This window comes from Schistocerca cancellata, chromosome 3, assembly GCF_023864275.1.
Source record: "Schistocerca cancellata isolate TAMUIC-IGC-003103 chromosome 3, iqSchCanc2.1, whole genome shotgun sequence".
In the NCBI taxonomy this organism is placed as follows: Eukaryota; Metazoa; Arthropoda; class Insecta; order Orthoptera; family Acrididae; genus Schistocerca; species Schistocerca cancellata.
The window spans coordinates 778,436,085-778,450,730 of record NC_064628.1 but is presented as its reverse complement, the minus strand read 5'-3'; the positions used below and the strand labels follow the sequence as shown (position 1 = coordinate 778,450,730).

General features: G+C 42.1%; 1 protein-coding gene across 1 annotated transcript in view; it reads left to right on the top strand.

Moving 5' to 3' along the window:
• Positions 1 to 771: 771 nt before the first annotated feature.
• LOC126177058 (uncharacterized) overlaps positions 772 to 14,646 on the top strand; it is a 266,522-nt gene continuing 252,647 nt past the window's right edge. Inside the window, exon 1 of the mRNA XM_049924295.1 lies at positions 772 to 849. The gene's annotated coding sequence lies outside the window, so the exon portion shown is untranslated. The remainder of the gene's footprint in view (positions 850 to 14,646) is intronic.

Sequence of the window (14,646 nt, the reverse complement as noted above, 5' to 3'; positions counted from 1 at the left end):
CCTTGACTCTTGTGCAGAAAGGAATGCAGTATTCTGCTGCATCCATTTTCAACAAGCTACCACAAGAACTCAAAAATCTTAGCAGTAGCCCAAACTCTTTTAAATCTAAACTGAAGAGTTTCCTCATGGTTCACTCCTTCTATTCTGTCGAGGAGCTCCTGGAAGAACCAAAAAATTAAGCAAATTCCAGTGTGACATTGTTGATTTTCTTTATTTAAATTTACGACTTGTCACCTGAATATGTTTTTTTACATTTCATTTTTTCTGTTTCCAGTATCGTGTTATAATTTCATGTATTGACCCGTTCATGAACATGGAGACTTCTCCTTAATTTGGTCCCACGGAACAATAAATAAATAAAAAAAAAGAAGAAGTGTGTTGTTTGTAAGAGTGTTTTAACACTCAGCCTGCTACTCGATGCTAGCGTCCGTTGCGTGACTTCTGTGACCTGAGCGAATTTACCGCAGCAGGTCGCCGTAAACTGGCGGAAGTGGGCAGGTAGGCTGGAGGGCAGGCCGTGAACTTTTTACGGCATCGCGACGCCACGTGCGGCTGGGGCAGTGGGTCGCCTCGCCAGCTTGTCGAGTGCGACGGCAGCGTCGGCCTACCTAGGGCGAGGCCGGTGCGTGCGGCGGGGTTAGGCAGTCGCCGTTGGGCAGGGCCCGCTGGTCCCTCTCTGAGCTTGGTACGGCCGGCTCCCCGCGACCCTCCGCCCTATTGATCAGGCCGCCAGCGGGCGACGCGGCGTCGCAGAGAACACAGTCGGCGCCGGAGGCCGCCACGGCGAGCGTCCAACAGCCACGGCGTCGCGACGCCTGCCGCCCTCACACGCTCCGCACGTGCACACAGGTACGGCCGCCATTACTCTGCTTAGCACGGTCTCTGCAAGTAGAACACGGCTGTAGCCTACACGCTGGTCAAAACCGCATGCTATTTGACGTTTGTCACGTGGCGCTACAGTGTTGCCACATCGACTGCCACGTGCGCGTCCGTTAAAGCCCCGACAGCAGCGAGCGGGCCCGTAGAGTATAAATATCTATGGAGCGAGCATTCGGATGTGCAGAACGAGGATTCTGTCCGCAATCTCTCCTGCAGCTCAAGTCACGTGATTTTCGGAAGGCGCATTTCAGCGCGGATAATGCTTGGCGTATTTTGGATGTTATTGCTTCGCTGCTACAGATAGATCACCTTCAGAGTTTCCCTGGGACTTTGTATACACGTTTTACAAACATCTTAACAGTTTGATACTGGGAACAGAAGTTGGCTTAAAGATGTGAAGAGGAATGGTATTGCGCTCTTTTGCCACAGTCTTATAACTCAGATTACACTTTACGTTTTTTCGGATAGTGGAAGATGTGACATGCAGCTTGAAACGTCTCCTTTGCAAAATTATCAATTACTGTGCTGGTAACTTCTAAGTTATTTGATTTTCAAACAGCGGAGCAAAACTGAACATACTCAGACATTTCTCTCTTTACTTTGTCTGATCATCACGTAACTGACAGACAATATTTTTAGCGCAACGCAGTCTGACTTTCAATAATCCCTACAAAAGAATGGCCCTGACTAACAGTAACCTATACCTTTCATGACTCACTTACCTAACAAAAATCTTCGTTACTCGAACTACTGCAATACAGCGAGCGGCCATACTGCCAGCTAAATGAAAGATTCTAACTACTGAGAGGCATAGTTAGCAAATGAAACATTTTGGTAGAGAATAAACAATCCTTTTTCCGACGGACACACGTCCAGATCATCCGCTCTCAAAATTCTGCCATCTCTCTCCCCACATCCACCACTGCTGGCGGCTCACCTCCAACTGCGCAACGCTACGCGCTGTTCACATCCAACTGACCAACACTACAATAGCAAATATTCCAACAATGCCAACCAGCCACAGACTGCACATAGCACAATCAGTGATTTTCATACAGAGCGCTACGTGGCGCTACCAGCATAAAAACCTAAACAAGCTTCTTAGAAACTCGATTGCACTTATTCGTGTTATCGAATCTCTGTTCTAATTAATTACGTTTCAATGATACCGCGTAGGGCACCAAAGTGTCACAAAAAAAAACGCATTTGGAACTCTTAAATTGTTAAAATAAATATGGCAAGCGTTTTGCACCTGCTTGTTTATTAATATTTTCCGATTTTCTTTATTTATCCTTCTGATTTTTATAGACAAGTATATTATCTATAACACTTTTTCTCCATCTCGTCAGAAAAGTAAAACAGTTCACTACGCACAAAAAAATAAAAAAATACATGGGTAGCGCTCAAATTTTGGAGCAACATAAGAAGTGACAGCCAACAATATTTCTGTTAGGTTTCCCATGTCCTGATTCGTATTCTCGCGTCTATTCTAATTAATTGCGTTACTATGACACTGTGTATGAAACTGTCTCACTTAGAAATACTTACATACCCACAAGGGTCTGACATTGGACGAAATAAACTGGAAAAGAATTAATCAGACTGTTATGTATACATTTTATCTGCATGTGGACATAGCACCAATATGAATACAATGGCTGGCACTTTACTCAGACACACTTGTAAATTTATCTGGCACTTGTCTCGTAAACAAACGGTCACAAAACAATACAAGAGTTTGTAATACCGTGTCTCAAAGTTTTTCAGCATTTAAAGTGCCTCCTACTCTTCTATCCATCCATAGCAAAGATAATATTGCATCTTAGCTGTTGCTAAAACTCAAACGTGCAGAAAAATATATAACATGAGGTGAATACGTGTAATGTTCAAGTTTCACTATTACCGCAAATCGTTGACAAGCGAAGTTGACCCGTAATCAAGTGACTGACTTAATTCGATGTTGAGAACATGGGTAATAGGCTATGCTCACTCCATAGATATACACATTCTATGATGCCGGCAGACGGCAATTTTTCCGTCAATGGATAGTGACAGTTAAAGGATCGACTCACACACGCCCATCACGTAACAGTGCCCCGACCTAGCGGCGCTTCTTACGGCGAAGTTCAAAGTGTTCTTCTTATAACAGGGCTGGCTGTATTCGCGGGTGACCGCGTCGGTGCCAGAACAGCTCTCGGTGTCACCTTGCAGCAGGGCTATACCGAAGGGGTGGTAAAATACGCCCCCACCAAGGGCGTAATCATACAAAAATCGACGCAAAAAAAGCAAGAATGAAAGACCGTTTACGAATTAACCGGGAAAATATAAAAATGCTTGGAAGGCTGTATTAAATTATTTCGACTACCACTGGAGTAGAGAAAACTGACATTTACTTTTCGAGTGTTATTATACAATTCGATAATAACACCCATCTTATCTGTCGGCAATTGGCATTGGAAAATATTTCTGACTATTGTAGTCTTTAATATGAATAATCTGAATGTTAATATTTGACACGTGTGGCAGGTTCTTATACCAGCAAAATAGAACTAGTTCAAATGGTTCAAATGGCTCTGAGCACTATGGGACTGAATAGCTATGGTCATCAGTCCCCTAGAACTTAGAACTACTTAAACCTAACTAACCTAAGGACAGCACACAATACCCAGCCATCAAGAGGCAGAGAAAATCCCTGACCCCGCCGGGAATCGAACCCGGGAACCCGGAATAGAACTAGTCTGAATAGCGACTAGTCTAGGCTAATAGATAAGATCACGAAACTTGCACATCCAATTTAAGTTATTCATATTTTTTAGACTGTAATCCTATTCCTTTCTTAACTAGTTCAGTAATTAAGTATTTCACACGTATATTTTATACCTGTTATCACATATTATCTGATAGATTCATAAGATCTAATGCTGTAATGAGACCTAAGCAAAACCTATCACAGAAGTCAGCTCTAACACAAAGGGGAGCTCTATCCAGAAGTGCGACCTAAAATTGCGGCTATATCTTTTATACAGAGTGTTCGGAAATTTCGGTTACAAACTTCTAGGAGCTGTAGAGGGGAGTGAGTACATAAACATTTTGAAGAGGATCCCATGTCCGGAAACGTACCGTTTCCACTCTAAGACGGTTTAATTCAGATGTGTAACGCGTCCACGTCTGTTGCACTAGAAATTGAAGAGACACCAGGTGGGATGGCGAGTGTATACCAGAATATGCTTCGTAGGTACACTGTCAGTAACAATGTTGGTGGTCGCCACATTGAGTCGCTGTTGTAATGAATCAGGATTGTTCTGTACGTACAGTATGCTGGGTTCATTTTTGTTTTGGAATAATGTGAACACCTGAGGTTTAAGCGTTAATACAATCAAATGCGGTTAAGTGATAAAATGGACGTTTCGTTTTGTTTCCTTTCGAACTGTTACCTAATAGTTGTATTGCGTCACGCCTAAGTCAATTCCTCGAAAAGAAAAGGATGAGTTAAACATCTGAATTGAAACCATAGTAGAACGGAAACGGTACGTTTCTGGACCTGGGTTCCTATTCAGAATGTTATGTATTCACACCCCTCTAGAAGTCCTAAAGTTTGTAACAGGAGTTTCCGAAAGAACTATATTTTATAATAGTCAGGTAGTAGGGCGAAAATGACTACAGTGATGTTTAAATTACTCACGCAAGCGTCTCCAGAATCTACGAGCCGTGTTTTTTTTTTTAAGTAAGGTCCATTTGAACATAAGTACACAACGAAAGGTTATTTCAGAAAAGAAAATTTATTTTCAGAAAGTACATACATCACTTTATTTTTCGACATAGTTGCCAAGTTTGTTGAAACACGTATCATACCTCTCAACCAATTTTAAAATACCCTCTTCATAAAAACTTGCAGCCTGCTCCGATAACCAAGAGTTCACTGCCGTTTTCACGTCATCGTCATTATTGTAACGGTTGCCACTGAGGTATTTTTGAGGTGGAGGAACAGATGGTAATCGCTCGGCGCAAGATCAAGACTGTGGGGTGGGTGGTCTAAAACTTCCCAGCCAAAACTACCCAATACATCACGGGTCTGACCTGCAGTGTGAGGTCTTGCATTGTGATGGAGAAGGACAATTCCCTTTGTCAGCATGCCGCGTCTTTTGTTTTGAATCGCTCTGTTTAGCTTTCTCAGGGTTTGGAAGTATGCTTCTGCATTGATGGTGGTTCCTCGTTGTATCAACTCGACCAACAAAACACCATGCCTATCCCACAACACTGACGCCATGATTTTGCGCTGGGACAGTGTCTGTTTGTCCTTTACCTTTACAGGCGAGTTTGTGTGTCTCCATTCCATGCTCTGTTGCTTCGATTCGAGCGTGATATGCGAAACCCAATTTTCGTCTCCAGTTACGACCTGACTCAAGAAGCCGTCACCCTCTTCGTGATAACAAGAAATTCATCGCACGCTCAAGTCTTTGGTTTTTGTGGTCCTCTGTTAGGTGTTTCGGGACCCAGCGGGAGCACAGTTTCCTAAACTTTAGGTGTTCAGAAACGATGTAGTGAAGCACTGATCTCGACACGTCAGGAAATTCGTTTGAGAGACCTGTTATCGTGAAGCGCCTGTTCTCATGAATCGTCGCTTCAACTGAAGCCACCAAATCGTCGGTAATCAAAGAAGGGCGACCAGAGTGGTCCTCATCATGGAGTTGTCACGGCCATCTTTGAATTCTCGTACCCACTTACGCACTTTGCTTTCACTCATAACAGTATCACCGTACACTTCACAAATCTGTCGATGAATTTCTTCAGCAGACAGGTTCCTTGCTGCCAAAAACAGTATCACTGAGCGAACCTCACACGCGGCGGGCGAGTTGATAGTCGTAAACATTTTGAAAGCACAGAACAGAACTGTACAGGTTAGCTACAGAGCTGAAACTGTAGCACAGTTGTTCCCGAGGCATGCCGGTACACGACGCACGCGCTCTTTGCGGTATGCACCTGAACTACTAGTGTCTACAACAAAACGGACCTTACTTAAAAAACACGCCTCGTAATTCGATCGACAGTAAAAGATATGAAAATCCCGTATAAAAGAGTCGAAACAATAGGGCGCAAACGTATAGAACACATAAAAACTGGTCCAAGAAAGCAAGACAGAAAGATAGTTTATAGAAGTACCGGGAGAAGTACGTCAGTTCTCCTACCCCTCGTATGTCCCTACGTTCTGCCTACAAGAGGAAGCCATTCCCTCGACTAGCGGCTGTAAATGAGTTCTGTTGTCACAGAAACATTTCTGCAATATCATTTCGTTCAAGCAGCGTCATAAAGAAATTATTACTACCACACAGTCATCTATCGCTGAAGGGACGTTTGCACCTGCTGTATTTTATGACAGTATGTGGACACAATAGTGTTGCTGTCAACATTGCTGCCCCACGTGGCTGGAATACATGGTAATATTGCGGAAAGACCGGGCAACATTGTTGTTAGGTCAGCCTGTTGCAGATACAGGGTGTTTCAAAAACGACCCGTATATTTGAAACGGCAATACAAACTAAACGAGCAGCGATAGAAATACACCGTTTGTTGCAATATGCTTGGGACAACAGTGCATTTTCAGGCAGACAAACTTTCGAAATTACAGTAGTTACAATTGTCAACAACAGATGGCGCTGCGGTCTGGGAAACTCTATAGTACGATATTTTCCACATATCCACCATGCGTAGCAATAATATGGCGTAGTCTCTGAATGAAATTACCCGAAACCTTTGACAACGTGTCTGGCGGAATGGCTTCACATGCAGATGAGATGTACTGCTTCAGCTGTTCAATTGTTTCTGGATTCTGGCGGTACACCTGGTCTTTCACGTGTCCCCACAGAAAGAAGTCACAGGGATTCATGTCTGGCGAATAGGGAGGCCAATCCACGCCGCCTCCTGTATGTTTCGGATAGCCCAAAGCAATCACACGATCATCGAAATATTGATTCAGGAAATTAAAGACGTCGGCCGTGCGATGTGGCCGGGCACCATCTTGCATAAACCACGAGGTGTTCGCAGTGTCGTCTAAGGCAGTTTGTACCGCCACAAATTCACGAAGAATGTCCAGATAGCGAGATGCAGTAATCGTTTCGGATCTGAAAAATGGGCCAATGATTCCTTTGGAAGAAATGGCGGCCCAGACCAGTACTTTTTGAGGATGCAGGGACGATGGGACTGCAACATGGGGCTTTTCGGTTCCCCATATGCGCCAGTTCTGTTTATTGACGAAGCCGTCCAGGTAAAAATAAGCTTCGTCAGTAAACCAAATGCTGCCCACATGCATATCGCCGTCATCAATCCTGTGCACTATATCGTTAGCGAATGTCTCTCATGCAGCAATGGTAGCGGCGCTGAGGGGTTGCCGCATTTGAATTTTGTATGGATAGAGGTGTAAACTCTGGCGCATGAGACGATACGTGGACGTTGGCGTCATTTGGACCGCAGCTGCAACACGGCGAACGGAAACCCGAGGCCGCTGTTGGATCACCTGCTGCACTAGCTGCGCGTTGCCCTCTGTGGTTGCCGTATGCGGTCGCCCTACCTTTCCAGCATGTTCATCAGTCACGTTCCCAGTCCATTGAAATTTTTCAAACAGATCCTTTATTGTATCGCTTTTCGATCCTTTGGTTACATTAAACCTCCGTTGAAAACTTCGTCTTGTTGCAACAACACTGTGTTCTAGGCGGTGGAATTCCAACATCAGAAAAATCCTCTGTTCTAAGGAATAAACCATGTTGTCCACAGCACACTTGCACGTTGTGAACAGCACACGCTTACAGCAGAAAGACGACGTACAGACTGGCGCACCCACAGACTGCGTTGTCTTCTATATCTTTCACATCACTTGCAGCGCCATCTGTTGTTGAAAATTGTAACTACTGTAATTTCTAAAGTTTGTCCGCCTGAAAATGTACTGTTGTCCCAAGCATATTGCAACAAACGGTGTATTTCTATCGCTGCTCGTTTAGTTTTTATTGCCGTTTCAAATATACCGGTCATTTCTGAAACACCCTGTAGTTGCCGACATATTATCGAGACGTTGCCAGAGCCGTCCAGCAAATGCAGAATATGCTTCGTATCGCTGGGCGGCATCTGTCTCCATCCTTCCCTGCAAATGCTCCCCCCCCCCTCCCCCTCTCTATCTCTGCCTTGCTTCCTCTTTCTCACGAACGGTACCGCAGTGACAAGGGAAGCAGTGAAACAATGTTGTTTTGGTTCAGTTCGATATCTGGCGGGCATACACAACGGCACTCAATTTGGTTACATGAAATGTATTCACATTTGCGAATATTGACAACCAATAGCTCTGTGATGGAATGATGAAGATGAGAATTTGTGCCAGACCGGGACTTGAACCTGGATTTCCCGCTAATTGCGAGTATCGCCTTGCATTAGGCTATCCGAGCACGGCTGAAGGCGAGACCCAAACTTCCATATGTTGTCAACCTACCTGCACTCGTACATTCATTACGTATACTCCCGTCCAAGGGAGACATATTAATTGAAGGTCGCTTGCCCAATATCGGCGGATAAGTACGATATTGTAGTGCCTGTGTTGTTCGGAAGTACGATGCAAAGTTCCTTCGCACATGCAAGCAATATCGTACTCACTTTGTTTGTTGTTTATAGGTATGTCTGACTGGGCAAACGAGACAACCATGAATTCCATAAATGTCGTGCGTGCGTATGTTTTCGGTCACTGCTGTGGAACACAGAAAGTAGTAAATATAAAGACTGAAATATTAAAAAGTACATTGTCGCTGCTACTATCGCAGTAGCTAACATGCAAAAGCGAAGCATAATTTTATTCTGCATATATTCTAAGTCTTCTAAGCTTTTGTTGAAACTTCACCATGTTTATTTCCGTGTTCGTGGGCAGCACCTTGCCAAGTACCTGTTTTTCCAGAATGGTTTTTGTATGCATTTCTGTTCACGTCCCACAACTCCGGTCCAAAACTGCTATGGAACACAGAAAGTAATAAATATAAAAACTGAAATATTAAAAAGGACGTTGTAGCTGCTACCGTCGCAGTAGTAGACATGCAAAAGCGAATCATAATTTTATTCTACATATATTCTTAAGACCTCTAAATTTTTGTTGAAACTACACCATGTGTGTTTCCATGTCAACCTGTTTTTCCATTACGGCCTCTGTATGCATTTCTTTTCACGCCCCATGACTCCTATCGCAGACATATCGCATATGTGAAAGTAATAGTTGTGTCATCGTACTGGTGAAACTCAATAAAATATCGACATAAACATCTGATAGTTATTTTAAACTGTTTTTATCATTTTATTGAGTTACGGGTGAAGACCTTAATGGCAGCGACGGCGGAGAAGGAAGACTTCGGAACGGCGTAGCTGGTAGATGAGGCAACCCTCCTTTCTGGGGATTAAATGAGAAGGGAACCACTGCCTTGTGGTGGAGGAGAAACTCCAAAGGCTAAGGGAGACAAACCCAACAGAAAATCCTTCCTTGCGTTAGGCCTAGCAAGCCAGTAGGAAAGTGTTCATATATTGCTTTCAAAACACAGACGAGCCTCGGAACGAACCACTCAGGATTTGACCCCACTGCTTCTTCAAGTACTGGTGCAAATGACGGGAGACCTGATGTTACTCATCAGTACAAGAAGAAGAAACCAACTGGACTAAAAAATAACCTAAATATTGGCAGTATATTAACCCTCAATGGAAAAATGGAAGAAATGACAGATGTACTGACAGAGAGGAAGTTAGATATATTGGGATTAAGCGAAAGTGGAAGGGAAAAGGTGAGAAGAATTTGAGAGGAGGAGGAAAACTGTACTGGAGTGGGAATAACAGGTCTGGAAGAAATGGTGTGGCAGTGATGGTGAATAAGAATGTACAAAGCTGTATTGAAAATGTGAGATATATATCAGACAGGATCACAATCTTAAACCTGAGATTCCAAAAAGAAACACTAAAAGTAATCCAGATTTATGCACCTCAAGTGGGATGTAGCGAAGAAGAGAAGATGTGTTAGAAAACCATATAGAGAGTGCTAATATAGTGATGGGAGATTTTAATGCACAGGTAGGCAAAGACAAAAAGGGATTTGAGCAAGTATTGGGATGTTTTGGATATGGAGGTAGAAATGAAGAAGGGGAAAGACTCCTGGATTTATGCCAGAGAAATGGAATGAAAATAGCAAACAGCTGGTTTATGAAGAGAGAAAGTCATGTTATCACCAGATACAGTTGGGATGGAAGAACGAAGAGCGTAATTGATTATATTCTAGTAGATAGGGAATGGGGAGAGAAAGTAACAAATGTGAAGGTAATTCCAAGTGTGAGTGCTGATGGAGACCATAGATTACTGGTGGGACAATGGAAAATGAATCAGTGTGTGAAAAATAGAAAACAGAAGAAAGTGACGAGGATACGGGATTGGAAATTGAAGGAGAGTGAATGGGCTGAGAAGTACAGAGAATTAATAACACAAAAATTTCCAAAAGAAGTTTTCTGCGATGTAGAAAAAGAATGGAGTTTATTCAAAGACACTTTAGTCGAAGCAGCACAAAAAGTATGTGGCAGAACATCTGGAAAGGAAAAAATAAGACAGACAAGTTGGTGGGATGATACCACAATCCAAGCAGTTAGAAGAAAAAATGGAGCATGGAGAAAATGGTGGAAAACTAAAAATGACGAAGACCATAAAAGATATATAGAGGAAAAGAAGAAGTGCAAAGAAATAGTGGAAACAGCAAAGAAAAAGGCATGGGAAGAGTTTACAAAAAAAACTTGAAGAAGATGTGAAGAGCAATAAGAAAATGTTCTATAAAATGATGAAAAATAAAATGAAGGCTTCTGAAGTACCAGTAAAGATGGAAACAGAGGACGGTACCATTATTGAAGATCCATGGAATATAAAAGATCTCTGGAAAGAACATTTTAAGAAGCTGTTAAACGCTGAGGACCAGGTACATGAGGAAACAACAAATAATGGAGAAATTGAGAGAAGTTGGGAAGCAGAATTAGGACAAATTACACAGGAAGAAATGGAAAAAGCTGTGAAGAAGATGAATGAGGGGAAAGCCCCAGGACCTGATGAAGTATCAGTGGACATGATAAGAGCAGCAGGTCCAGTGGGAATGCAGTGGCTGTATAGAGTACTATCAAGCGTGTGGAGAAATAGTAAAATACCTGGCGACTGGAGAACAGGAGACATTGTTCCCATCTTCAAGAAAGGCAATAAAAGACTTTGTAAAAACTACAGAGGAATAACCCTCATGAGTCATACAGCCAAGATTTTTGAAAGAATTTTACTAAATCGAATAAGTGAAAAGATAGAAAAGGAGCTGAGTGAAGAACAGCATGGGTTTAGGAAAGGAAGGAGCACAATCGACCTGATATTTTCTATCCGTCAACTGATGGAAAAAAGTTGGGAGTATAACAAAAGGGTGATAATGGTTTTTATAGATATAGAAAAGGCATATGACTCAGTTGACAGGGAAAGACTCTGGGAAGAACTGAAGAAGATAGATATAGAAGATGGATACATTAATGTTATAAAGACAATGTACAGAGGCCACAATTGTAGAATTAGAACACCACTGGGGAACTCTGAATACTTCGAAATAAGACAAGGACTTAAGCAAGGAAGTATTCTATCTCCTGCGCTTTTTAATGTTGTGATGGAGGGAATGAATAGGGCAGTTAAAGATATAGTAAAAGAAAAAGACAAAAAGATGATTTTTGCAGATGATATGGTAATATGGGGTGATAAAGAGGTAGATGTACAGTTACAGCTTGATGCGTGGAAGGAAATAATGAAAAGGTATGGATTAAGAATAAATAAAAATAAGAGTGAAGTAATGGTATTTGGAAGAGAGAAAGGAATCAATGGAAATATTACCTTGAATGGAGAACCCCTCAAAGTGGTAGAAAGTTTCACTTATTTAGGGAGTGAAATATCTAGGGATGGAAGAATAACTAACGAAATTAATAGGGGGTTACAGAAGGGAGGCAATTTCTACCAAACAATAAAACATCTGATTTGGAATAATGAAGTTTCAGAAAGAGCAAAACTCCTGATGTATAAGAATTATTACTTCCCTATTGTCACCTATGGTGGAGAAACATGGACAATGAAAGAAAGGGACTGGAGCAGACTGCAAGCAGGGGAAATGAAATTTCTCAGAGCAGTTAAGGGAAAAACAAGAATGGACAGAGTAAGGAATGTAGAGATTAGAAAGGACCTCAAACAAGAAAGTATGAGAGAAGAAATTGAAAGAAAGAGATTAAGATGGTATGGGCATGTTAAGAGGATGCATGGGCAGAGACTCCCCAAAATTATGGAAGAACTAAAGATGGATGGGAAACGACCTAGAGGGCGCCCAAGAACACGGTGGAAAATGGGAGTGAGAATATCTGTTGAAAGGAGAGGTGTGACCTGGCAGCAAGTGGAGGAAGAAAAGTGGTGGGAGGACCGAGCCAAATGGAGAGGACTCGTCAGCACCCAGACCCGGCAGTAGCTGGAGCGGGATTCGGATATAGATAGATTGAGTACTTCCGCCAAAGCGTTGCAAACGCCTAGTGCTAACCGGTATGTCGATAAGAGGTAAGCTAAAGTAAGCCTACACTTTAAACAGGTATATCAAACTTCAGTATTCAAAGCTGAAGGGTGATCGCCAGCGTGGCTGTAAACAGTATAGGGTCTTTTATATTTGTATCAGTCTTAGTAGTTCTCAGACGAACTGCTTTTAAAAGATGTAATGAAAATCATGTTTCAGCATTCTGGAAATGGTACGTATCCAGCTTTATTCCACGTGTTGAGAGTTTCCGAAATAGTTTGCTTTCTTGGAAAGCAACACATCCACAGTGCCCAAAGTCGCTCTTTCATCTTAACATATCTTCATGCGGAACGCAAGTGCAGGAGAGCCGTAATTGTTAATACTAACTCGCTTGCGCAATTTCGCGGCTACAGTGCGGTAGACTTCTCTTGGCCATGCCCTATTTGCCTGTGCTAGTCTGCTTCCTCTGTATTCCCTGTTTCATCCGTCATGGATTTTCATCCGAGAGAGCAGAGTTCCTTAACTTTGTCTATTTCGTGTCCACCAATTTTGACGTTACGTTTCTCTGTACTCTCATTTCTTACGGAACTTAATCGGAGACTGCGAATTCATTTGGCGTCAGCTGTATTAGATATAGATACAATCTATTAGTGGCACACGAAATTTATGCTAGACCGGGACTCGAACACTAATAGAGTATATCTACACCTAGTACAGCTGACACCAAATTTATTTGCAATATTCGAATATGTTTCGTAATATTTAATACAGTTATGGATCGTCAGCAATATCTGTTCCTTCAGATAAGCCAAATGAAACAGTATTCTCTTTTCTCCTTCTTCTCATTACTTTCGTCTTCTTCCACTTTACTCTCAATCCATATTCTGTACTCATTAGACTGTACATTCCATTCAACAGATCTTGTAAAACTACTTCACTTTCACTTACACTAACATACCATTACGAGGCTTATCTGTCAACAGCAGCCGGCCGCGGTGGCCGAACGGTTCTAGTCGCTTCAGTGCGGAACCGCGCGACTGCTACGGCCGCAGGTTCGAACCCTGCCTCAGGCATCGATGTGTGTGATGTCCTTAGGTTAGTTAGGTTTATGTAGTTCTAAGTTTTAGGGGGACTGATGACCCCAGAAGTTAAGTCCCATAGTACAAAGAGCCATTTTTTGTCAACAGTATACTTGGATAACACAGCTGTAGAACAGAAATGGTTATATTTGAGAGATGAGAAAATGTCTCCCTTACTGTGTTCGGTTAAGTCGGATCATCGTGCAAACAAACCTAGAAGAGATATTTTCTCAGCCCTCAATTATAAGCATTTTTCTGGAATATCTAATTAGTAATTTTACGAGCAGCAAATAATCTCTGTTGCTTATTTCACATCATACAACAACTAACGAAAAGTGGTTGCCGTAATCAACAGGACACAGATTTTGTTTCACTTTCATTTTTTTAGGTAGTTTACACAATTTGTTGTTTATTTACTGTATGTTTAATTTGTTGTGTGCTATATTTTTCGTGTATATCGTCCATTTAATTAATACTTTTCAGTGATTGTTCCGTTTCATTAAACTTAACTTGCTAAGTCTGTTGAGGAAAAATTACAAAAAGATAATTTTACAGAAGAGGGAAAGGTTGTAGTGTTCTCCCAAGAGCGTACGATCACCTCCATAGGACTCTGCGATACAGTGCAGTGACGACGCATTTCCTGGGGAACATATTGTCGTCATCACCACAGTGTGATTTCTTTCACGGCCGTGCGGCTTGTAAAGTGAAACAGTTTCCAGATTATTCATGTTACAGGCTAGTGTTTCATTTATCATCAGAAACAATAATGACAAAATGTTTATTGAGTCGACGCGCAGCTATTTCCTGTTGTATCAGCTGTCCAATCGAAAATAAAAGGACACGTACTTCAAGAATTCTTTGTCGAGTAAGACTGCAGTGTAAATGGAAACAAATGGCACGACGTTCATGCATATTTGTGTGCTATTGCACCATTAGTAGCAACGCTTTAAGGACCAAGATTATAACACTTTTTAAAGTTTGTACCTCTGCCGCATACGGCGTATTTCAAACTTACACTAAATTATATCCAGGGACACAGCATCAAAATTCAAGTGCTCAGAGAATGTTTTCTCAAGAGAAATGCGTCCGCCATTGCGTTCCCTCCTTCAATATGTAAGTGTTGTGCGG